At 42.2% G+C, this 9,122-nt stretch overlaps 3 non-coding genes across 3 annotated transcripts; all 3 read right to left on the bottom strand.

The window, feature by feature from the left end:
- Positions 1–1,364: 1,364 nt before the first annotated feature.
- Positions 1,365–1,483, bottom strand: LOC127976835 (5S ribosomal RNA). The gene has a single exon (XR_008157958.1). It is a non-coding gene; the product is annotated as a 5S ribosomal RNA (ribosomal RNA).
- A 1,199-nt stretch (positions 1,484–2,682) lies between these two features.
- LOC127976811 (5S ribosomal RNA) lies at positions 2,683–2,801 on the bottom strand. Its single transcript, XR_008157934.1, has one exon. It is a non-coding gene; the product is annotated as a 5S ribosomal RNA (ribosomal RNA).
- A 1,362-nt stretch (positions 2,802–4,163) lies between these two features.
- Positions 4,164–4,282, bottom strand: LOC127976840 (5S ribosomal RNA). Its single transcript, XR_008157963.1, has one exon. It is a non-coding gene; the product is annotated as a 5S ribosomal RNA (ribosomal RNA).
- Between the last annotated feature and the right edge of the window lie 4,840 nt (positions 4,283–9,122).

Below are 9,122 nucleotides of genomic sequence, written 5' to 3'. Positions count from 1 at the left end.
GAGTACAACACTCAAGAGCGAGCTATTTAAAGAAGACACACCGGCAGGCCAAAGAGAAACAGACCCTTTTCCACTCAAGAGTTTTCAAGGCTTTTAAAAGTCTTCTATCTTTTTTTAATATGAACTAAATTAAGGGAAAGAAATAAGCAACAATAAAAATATACATTTTAATAAATACATACATTCAAAAGTCAATGTCGCGGTGACGCACTTCGTGTGGAAGTAATAAGGGGTTTATTTTTAACTTTATCATCACGATTGTCATCTGGTTCAAATAAAACCAAACCAAACAAAAAATAAAATATAAAAATATTGTGGTTAGGCACTTTAAATTTGATGTAATTTGGGGTGACCTTAGTGATTTAAAAACAGAAATGTCTTCTGGTTAAAATTAAATTAAGTTAAATTCTAAATAAATGAATGAAATATTGCGGTGACTCACATTGTGTGGAAGTAATTGGGGCATATTTTTAACTTTATCATCAGAAATGTAATCTGGTTCAAATAAAACCGAACCAAAAATAAAATAAAAAATAAAAGTAAACACATATTGTGGTTAGGCACTTTGAATGTAATTTGGGGTAAATTTACTGATTTAAAAACAGAAATTTCAAACATGGTTAAATTTATTTAAATTAAAACAAAATGTTTAATTGAATTAATAAAATTAATATCAATGAATACAATCAATATTGCGTTTAAGCACTTTGACTGGAAGTAAATAGGGGCCTATTTTTGAACTTTAAAATTAGAAATGTCACCTGGTTAAAATAAAATAAAATATTATGGTGATGGGTGAATTTGGGGTGAATTTGGTGATTTTAAAACAGAAAGGGCATGTCTATATGTTTTCCTAAAATGAATAAATATTTGCTGACGAGTTTTCAAAGTACAGAAAAAGTGCCAAAAAGCTGAAATATTTCATTTGTTTACTTGCAAATCATTTGATCACACACCAACATCAGTGAAGCACGAACATCAGAATGTGTTATGTTTTTTTTGAAAAACTAATTTTAAATCTAAGAGGGTACATCTCCTGTGTAGTTTACCACTAAGGGGTACGGATGACAATCAAATTTGGGAAGCTCTGTCTCAAGCTGAAGAGAGGAGCGTCATTTCCAAAAGAGCATGCGGTACTCAAGAGTTTGTAGTAGAGAGAGAAAAGGCCTGTCTATCGCCTCCTGCAGGAGAAAGGAAGAATGACGAGGCTGAGCTGTCCTTTGTCACACCGGAAGCAGAAAGATGGCACAGAGAGAAGGAAAAAACACACAAAAAACAAGAAGCAGCAAATCTATTTAGAAGTGTAAAGGAACTAGAATGAAAGCTGAGCCTTGGACAAGCGTGTTAGCTGAAGGAAAAGCAAAAGCTTACAGCACCTGGTATTCCCAGGCGGTCTCCCATCCAAGTACTAACCAGGCCCGACCCTGCTTAGCTTCTGAGATCGGACGAGATCGGGCGTGCTCAGGGTGGTATGGCCGTAAGCGAGTACAACACTCAAGAGCGAGCTATTTAAAGAAGACACACCGGCAGGCCAAAGAGAAACAGACCCTTTTCCACTCAAGTGTTTTCAAGTCTTTTAAAAGTCTTCTCTCTTTTATTAATATGAACTAAATTTAGGGAAAGAAATAAGTAACAAAAAAAATACACATTTTAATAAATACATACATTCAAAAGTCAATGTCGCGGTGACGCACTTTGTGTGGAAGTAATTGGGGGCCTATTTTTAACTTTATCATCAGGAATGTCATCTGGTTCAAATAAAACCAAACCAAACCAAAAATAAAATAAAAGTAAACAAATATTGCGGATAGGCACTTTAAATTCAATGTAATTTGGGGTGAATTTAGTGATTTAAAAACAGAAATTTCAAACATGGTTAAATTAAATTAAATTAAAACAAAATGTTTAAATTAATTAATAAAATTAATGTCAATTAATACAATCAATATTGCGTTGAAGCACTTTGGCTGGAAGTAAATAGGGGCCTATTTTTGAACTTTAAAATCAGAAATGTAAGCTGGTTAAAATAAAATAAAATAAAATAAAATATTGTGGTGATGAACTTTGAGTGCAGGTAATTTGTGGTGAATTTAGTGATTTTAAAACAGAAAGGGCATGCCTATATGTTTTACTAAAATGAATAAATATTTGCTGTCGAGTTTAATGCTTTTTTTTTTTTTAGATGAAAAACTCTTGTCCTGTTTCCAAGTACTGAAAACGTGCAAAAAAAGCTGAAATATTTCATTTGTTTACTTGCAAATCATTTGATCACACACCAGCATCATTGAAACATGAACATGAGAATGCGTTTTTTTTTTTTTGAAAAACTAACTTTAAATCTAAGAGGGTACATCTCCTGTGTAGTTTGCCACTAAGGGGTACGGATGACAATCAAATTTGGGAAGCTCTGTCTCAACCTGAAGAGAGGAGCGTCATTTCCAAAAGAGCATGCGGCACTCAAGAGTTTGTAGTAGAGAGAGAAAAGGTCTGTCTATCGCCTCCTGCAGGAGAAAGGAAGAATGACGACGCTGAGCTGTCCTTTGTCATACTGCAAGCAGAAAGATGGCACAGAGAAGGAAAAAAACACAAAAAAACAAGCAGCAGCAAATCCATTTAGAAGTGTAAAGGAACTAGAATGAAAGCTGAGCCTTGGACAAGCGTGTTAGCTGAAGGAAAAGCAAAAGCTTACAGCACCTGGTATTCCCAGGCGGTCTCCCATCCAAGTACTAACCAGGCCCGACCCTGCTTAGCTTCCGAGATCGGACGAGATCGGGCGTGCTCAGGGTGGTATGGCCGTAAGCGAGTACAACACTCAAGAGCGAGCTATTTAAAGAAGACACACCGGCAGGCCAAAGAGAAACAGACCCTTTTCCACTCAAGAGTTTTCAAGGCTTTTAAAAGTCTTCTATCTTTTTTTAATATGAACTAAATTAAGGGAAAGAAATAAGCAACAATAAAAATATACATTTTAATAAATACATACATTCAAAAGTCAATGTCGCGGTGACGCACTTCGTGTGGAAGTAATAAGGGGTTTATTTTTAACTTTATCATCACGATTGTCATCTGGTTCAAATAAAACCAAACCAAACAAAAAATAAAATATAAAAATATTGTGGTTAGGCACTTTAAATTTGATGTAATTTGGGGTGACCTTAGTGATTTAAAAACAGAAATGTCTTCTGGTTAAAATTAAATTAAGTTAAATTCTAAATAAATGAATGAAATATTGCGGTGACTCACATTGTGTGGAAGTAATTGGGGCATATTTTTAACTTTATCATCAGAAATGTAATCTGGTTCAAATAAAACCGAACCAAAAATAAAATAAAAAATAAAAGTAAACACATATTGTGGTTAGGCACTTTGAATGTAATTTGGGGTAAATTTACTGATTTAAAAACAGAAATTTCAAACATGGTTAAATTTATTTAAATTAAAACAAAATGTTTAATTGAATTAATAAAATTAATATCAATAAATACAATCAATATTGCGTTTAAGCACTTTGACTGGAAGTAAATAGGGGCCTATTTTTGAACTTTAAAATTAGAAATGTCACCTGGTTAAAATAAAATAAAATATTATGGTGATGGGTGAATTTGGGGTGAATTTGGTGATTTTAAAACAGAAAGGGCATGTCTATATGTTTTCCTAAAATGAATAAATATTTGCTGACGAGTTTTCAAAGTACAGAAAAAGTGCCAAAAAGCTGAAATATTTCATTTGTTTACTTGCAAATCATTTGATCACACACCAACATCAGTGAAGCACGAACATCAGAATGTGTTATGTTTTTTTTGAAAAACTAATTTTAAATCTAAGAGGGTACATCTCCTGTGTAGTTTACCACTAAGGGGTACGGATGACAATCAAATTTGGGAAGATCTGTCTCAAGCTGAAGAGAGGAGCGTCATTTCCAAAAGAGCATGCGGTACTCAAGAGTTTGTAGTAGAGAGAGAAAAGGCCTGTCTATCGCCTCCTGCAGGAGAAAGGAAGAATGACGAGGCTGAGCTGTCCTTTGTCACACCGGAAGCAGAAAGATGGCACAGAGAAGGAAAAAACACACAAAAAACAAGAAGCAGCAAATCTATTTAGAAGTGTAAAGGAACTAGAATAAAAGCTGAGCCTTGGACAAGCGTGTTAGCTGAAGGAAAAGCAAAAGCTTACAGCACCTGGTATTCCCAGGCGGTCTCCCATCCAAGTACTAACCAGGCCTGACCCTGCTTAGCTTCCGAGATCAGACGAGATCGGGCGTGCTCAGGGTGGTATGGCCGTAAGCGAGTACAACACTCAAGAGCGAGCTATTTAAAGAAGACACACCAGCAGGCCAAAGAGAAAAAGACCCTTTTCCACTCAAGTGTTTTCAAGGCTTTTAAAAGTATTTTTTTAATATGAACTAAATTAAGGGAAAGAAATAAGTAACAATAAAAATATACATTTTAATAAATACATACATTCAAAAGTTAATGTCGCGGTGGTGCACTTTTCTTTTTTTTTTGAAATTCACAAATTTCCAGTTCAATTTAAATTGTTCACAATAAACATTATCATGTCATTTTTTAAACCTTCAGAACATATATTTTTACCAGTTATACAAAACCTCGTTTCTCTCCCCCTCTTTTATGAATTTATTGCCGGTTACAAAGAATTCCTTAACATCATGTCACGGTTCGCAGGTTTGCTTGCTCATTTTGTGTGTACTGCACTGATCTGATTGCCTATCAGCACCAGCTGCGCTGACGAGCAATCGGATCAGTCGCAGGTGTGTCTCGTTTACTAGTCCTATATGTAGGGCTGTGTCAGTCAGGTTCAGTGTCAGATCGTTTGGTTTGCCTTTCTTTGTTCTGATCTCTGTTCTGTGCAGTTCTGGTCACGCTCTTGGATTGCTCGGAGATCCAGCTTATATGTCTGCTTGATCTGTGGTCTGCTTATGTTTGAGGATCGTCTCAGCACATCACATTTCTGGTCTGCCCTGCTTGGAGTCTACACTGCAGCTGTTGTGTAGGACCTGCTTGGTGCTCGTTGTCTGCCAGCAATTCTGTTTGGTCTACTGACTGTTTAAATAAACCTTATTTCTACTCGCTACTGGATTCTGTCGAATGATTCCTGACATAATGATCTGACCACGTTATGGATCCAGCGAGTGTAAACGAACTGAGAGAAGCCATCCACAATAATAATGCACGATTTGATCGACAAGACGAACAGATTATGGCTTCTGGTCGAGCAATACAGGCCTTGGTGGGACAGGTATCGGAGTTAACCAAGCAGTTACAACATCTTAGAGTCGAGCCTGCCCACGTGCCCACTGCGCCTATTCCACCACTCGCTGTTCCCCCCACGGATCATCGCACCTACAATACGGAGCCCCGTCTGCCTCCTCCTGCTTCCTATGCTGGTGAGCCACATCTATGTCGATAATTTTTGACAAAATGCTCTTGGTTTTTTTCTCTTCAGAGCTCATTTCCCACTGAGGAATCTAAAGTGGCTTTTGTCATTACCCTTCTATATGGGGAACCACTGTTTGGGAACAGGGACATGACTGTTTAGAGTCTTTCCAGACTTTCAGCACTGAGCTCAAGAAAGTTTTTGATCGGGCAGTTGCAGGCAGGGAAGCAGCCCGAGTGTTGGTGGATTTACATCAGGACCACAGATCGGTTACTGACTATTCCATTGAATTCCGGACACTAGCTGCAGAGTGTAAGTGGAACAGCGAGGCGCAGTGGGACATGTTTTTGCATGGGTTGGCCGACCGCATCCAAAATGAGATACACACCCTGGAGCAACCTGCAACTTTGGATGGGTTGATTGAGCTAGCTATCCGAGTAGACACAAGGTTACAACGTCGAAGTCTTCTGGTGCAGCGAGGTCGAGTTCCAGATATGGAGGTCCATCCGGTCTTTCCTTCAGGTGATGTGGTTGGTGACTCGGTCAATCCGGAACCCAGAGCTCGTCTCTCCAGGGAGGAGAAGGAGCGCAGAAGAGCGCAAGGACTGTGCCTATACTGTGGAGCCGGGGGTCACTTTGCGTCTAAGTGCCCGGTAAAAGTCAACACCCGTCAGTAGAACGGAGGTTACTGACGGGTGGCATATCCTGGGATGAATCCTCTCGTGAAGCTACGCTCCTTCCAGTAAGACTGCAGTGGGGCTCCTCTTATCATCGATGTGAGGCTCTGGTGGACTCCGGGGCTGAGGGGAGTTTTATGGACCGTGACCTGGCACTTCGTCTGGGAGTACCTATAATTCCCGTCACTCACCCCATCTCAGTTAACGCACTGGGTGGACAACTCCTGTCATCGGTCACCCACTCCACCGGACCGGTGAGTCTGATCACGTCGGGTAACCACGTTGAGGAGATTCACTTTCTCCTCATTGACTCCGCATTGGCTCCTGTGGTGTTAGGACACCCTTGGCTCACACTGCACAACCCTCACATAAATTGGCGTCAGAACTCTGTCATGTCTTGGAGTGATAACTGTCATGCATCTTGTTTGGTGTCTGCGTGTTCTTCTGTGTCTTGTTCTGTGTTGCAGGATGAGCAGGTGGATCTGTCTAACGTGCCCGAGGAGTACCTCGACCTGAAGGAGGTGTTCAGTAAGTCCCGAGCTGCTTCTCTTCCTCCGCACCGTCCTTATGACTGTGCTATAGACTAATTGCCAGGTACGTCTCCACCTAAGGGCAGATTATACTCTCTTTCCACTCCGGAGAGGGAGGCCATGGAGAAATATATTTCTGATTCTCTGGCAGCCAAACTCATCCGTCCTTCCTCTTCTCCTGCAGGGGCGGGATTCTTCTTTGTGGGCAAGAAGGACGGTTCCCTGCGTCCTTGTATTGATTACCGAGGGTTGAACAGCATCACGGTAAAGAATACTTATCCTTTGCCGCTGATGTCTTCAGCTTTCGAGAGGCTGCAGGGTGCTTCTTGGTTCACCAAGTTAGATCTACGTAACGCCTATCATTTGGTCCGCATCAGTAAGGGGGATGAGTGGAAAACCGCATTTAATACCCCCAGGGGGCACTTTGAATACTTGGTTATGCCCTTCGGTCTTTCCAACTCCCCCGCGGTTTTCCAGGCACTCGTTAACGATGTGCTGAGAGACATGGTTGATCAGTTCATATATGTTTACCTGGATGACATATTGATTTTTTTCTTCGTCTCTCCAGGAACACGTTCAGCACATCAGACGAGTGCTTCAGAGGCTGTTGGAGAATGGACTTTTTGTCAAGGCGGAGAAATGCGCTTTTCATGGACAGTCTGTTCCTTTTTTAGGATATATCGTGTCGTCTGAGGGGGTGCGCATGGATCCCGACAAGATTCAGGCAGTGGTTAATTGGCCAACTCTAGATTCCCGCAAGGCCCTGCAGAGGTTTCTGGGCTTTGCCAATTTTTACCGGCGTTTTATTTGCAACTATAGCTAACTAGCCGCGCCTCTAACAGCCTTGACCTCCACCATGACGACTTTCAGGTGGTCTAGTGCAGCTGATGTTGCATTCTCTAAACTCAAGAACTGCTTTGTTTCAGCCCCCATTCTCGTTGCTCCTGATTCCTCTCGTCAGTTTGTGGTGGAGGTCGATGCGTCAGAGGTGGGGGTAGGTGCGGTTCTCTCCCAGCGCTCCTCTGGGGACGGCAAGGTTCATCCGTGCGCTTATTATTCTCATCGTTTGTCTTCCGCTGAACGTAATTACGACATTGGTAATAGAGAGTTGTTGGCAGTCAAGTTAGCCTTGGAGGAGTGGCGTCATTGGTTGGAGGGTTCGGGGGTACCTTTCATTGTTTGGACCGACCACAAGAACCTTGAATACATCAGATCCGCCAAACGACTTAACTCTAGGCAGGCTCGGTGGGCACTTTTTTTCGGTCGGTTTGATTTTTCCATTTCCTATCGTCCAGGTTCCAAGAACATCAAACCTGATGCTTTGTCCCGCATTTTTGACCAATCTGAACGCCCGGTTTCTCCCGAGTCCATCGTTCCACATAATTGTGTGGTTTCAATGTTGACCTGGGAGATCGAGTTGAAGGTCTGATGGGGTAGATGGGGTAGTGCCTCCGCCCGGATGTCCACCGGGTCGTTTATTTGTGCCAGAGAAATTGAGGTCCAACGTCATTCACTGGGGTCATTGTTCCAAGCTGGCGTGTCATCCAGGAGTAAATCGCACCATTTTTCTCATTAAGCAACGGTTCTGGTGGCAAACTATGGCTCGTGACACTCGTCGTTTTGTATTGGCCTGCTCGGTCTGTGCTAGTTGTAAGCCTTCCACTCACCCTCCTGCTGGGCTCCTTCAACCGTTGTCAGTTCCTTCGAGACCCTGGTCACATATTGCGCTAGATTTCGTTACAGGTCTCCCTGCCTCACAGGGTAACACAGTGGTTTTAACTGTGGTGGACAGGTTCTCGAAGGCTGCGCATTTTATCCCTCTGCCCAAATTACCATCTGCCAGAGAGACAGCAGTTGCTGTCATAGACCACGTGTTTCGTATCCATGGCCTCCCGACAGACATGGTCTCTGACAGGGGTCCCCAGTTTATATCCAAATTTTGGAGATAGTTTTGTCGGTTGCTGGGGGCAAATGTCAGTCTTTCTTCTGGGTTTCATCCCCAGAGCAATGGTCAGACGGAGCGGGCTAACCAAGATTTGGAATGAGGTTTTACGATGTTTAGCGTCACAGAATCCGTCCTCTTGGAGTCAGCATGTCTCATGGGTTGAGTATGCGCATAACTCATTACCAGTGTCGTCCACGGGCCTTTCTCCGTTTGAGTGTAGTTTAGGGTACCAGCCACCAATTTTTCCTAGTCTGGCATCTGAAGTCGCGGTCCCCTCTGCTCACGAATTCGTCCAGGGGTGCAGAGACATCTGGAGAACGGCCAGGGAGACCCTTCTCCAGGTGGGTTTGCGCACTAAGGTCCAGGCCGATCACCACCGGTCGAAACCTCCCGTCTATGTCGCTGGTCAAAAAGTGTGGCTTTCATCTGCTGATATTCCTCTCCGCTCCGTTTGTAGAAAATTAGCTCCTAAATTCATCGGCCCGTTTACCATCACCAAAATTCTTAGTCCGGTGACGGTCCGCCTCAAACTCCCTCCGGCATACCGGAGGATTCACCCCGCCTTCCACGTATCTAAAA

The sequence above is a fragment of the Carassius gibelio genome, chromosome B17, assembly GCF_023724105.1.
Source record: "Carassius gibelio isolate Cgi1373 ecotype wild population from Czech Republic chromosome B17, carGib1.2-hapl.c, whole genome shotgun sequence".
In the NCBI taxonomy this organism is placed as follows: Eukaryota; Metazoa; Chordata; class Actinopteri; order Cypriniformes; family Cyprinidae; genus Carassius; species Carassius gibelio.
The sequence above is the reverse complement of the archived record's forward strand: the minus strand, read 5'-3'. Positions and strand labels throughout refer to the sequence as shown.